The 1,263-nt window shown below is 38.8% G+C and overlaps 1 non-coding gene across 1 annotated transcript; it reads left to right on the top strand.

Annotated features, from left to right (window-relative positions):
• The first annotated feature begins 466 nt into the window (after positions 1–466).
• LOC128284648 (small nucleolar RNA R71) lies at positions 467–573 on the top strand. The gene has a single exon (XR_008275070.1). It is a non-coding gene; the product is annotated as a small nucleolar RNA R71 (small nucleolar RNA).
• The last annotated feature ends 690 nt before the right edge of the window (positions 574–1,263 follow it).

Genomic DNA, 1,263 nt, shown 5'->3' with positions numbered 1-1,263 from the left:
GACCACCCCACAAGAAATTGGGATGGTTCCTCCAACTTGCATTATAAGTGTTACTATACAGGTTATTTTAGGGTCTAGAGTTATTCTTACCCATATATTGGACTTGTTCCTCCTCGATGCTGGGGTTGAAGGGTTGATATTCTGTGCATGCTCCTCCTTCATTTGAACCGCACCTCATCACTGGATGTACCTGAGTAGAACCATACAAACTGTCAATCTTTTTATTTAAGAGTTCTACTTGGTTAGATAGCATAGTAACCGTATCGAGGTTGAAAACACCGGATGCTTTTGTCGGCTTTGTCCTCATAACTTACCACTGATAGTTATTAATGACATCTCCTCAATAAATTTGTAAGCCGCCTCAGGTGTTTTGTTATTCAAAGTTCCACCGGCGGCTGCGTCGATGAGTTGCCTCATTGAGGGGTTCACACCGTTGTAAAACGTCTGAACCTGTAGCCAAAGTGGTAACCCATGGTGAGGGCATCTTCTCAAAAGATCCTTGTATCTCTCTCATGCATCATAGAGTGTTTCTAGATCCATCTGCACAAAGGAAGAAATGTCATTCCTCAACTTAGCCATTTTAGCCGGCGAAAAATATTGAAGTAAAAGCTTTTCGGTCATTTGTTCCCAAGTAGTGATTGACCCTCATGGTAATAATGGCAACCACTGTTTAGCTTTGTTCCTCAATGAAAAGGGAAACAACCGCAGGCGAATGGCATCATCAGAAATGCCATTGATCTTAAAAGTATCGTAAAACTCCAGAAAATTTGTTAAGTGATTGCTTGGATCCTCATCCTGCAAACCATCAAACTGAACAAACTATTGTATCATTTGAATTCTGTTAGGCTTCAGTTCAAAATTATTTGCAACAATAACAGGTCTAACTATACTTGACTCAGTTCCTGTTAAATTAGGTTTAGCATAATCATACATAGTACGTGGAGCAGGATTCTGATTTACTGGATCAACAACAATCGCAGGAGGTTGCAGATTTTCTTGGTTTTTAGTCATCTCCTCAGTTGTGGTTGAAGTATCGTCCTCTTGCTCTTCCTCTGTGTATCTTAGGCTTCGCCTTATTTCTCTTCAGTTTTTACAAACTGTGCGGTTGATCTCACCGTCAAAAAGTAGTGGTCCTGACGGGTTTCTTCTGGTCATAAACTAGAAAAAAACCTGTCAGAAGAAAATAAATGAAAAAATAGAAAATAAAATAAAAATTTAAATTGCAATAAAAGTAAAATGACTAAAGTAATAAAAATCGAGTGT

The sequence above is a fragment of the Gossypium arboreum genome, chromosome 11 (genome assembly GCF_025698485.1).
Source record: "Gossypium arboreum isolate Shixiya-1 chromosome 11, ASM2569848v2, whole genome shotgun sequence".
Lineage (NCBI taxonomy): Eukaryota > Viridiplantae > Streptophyta > Magnoliopsida > Malvales > Malvaceae > Gossypium > Gossypium arboreum.
The sequence above is the reverse complement of the archived record's forward strand: the minus strand, read 5'-3'. Positions and strand labels throughout refer to the sequence as shown.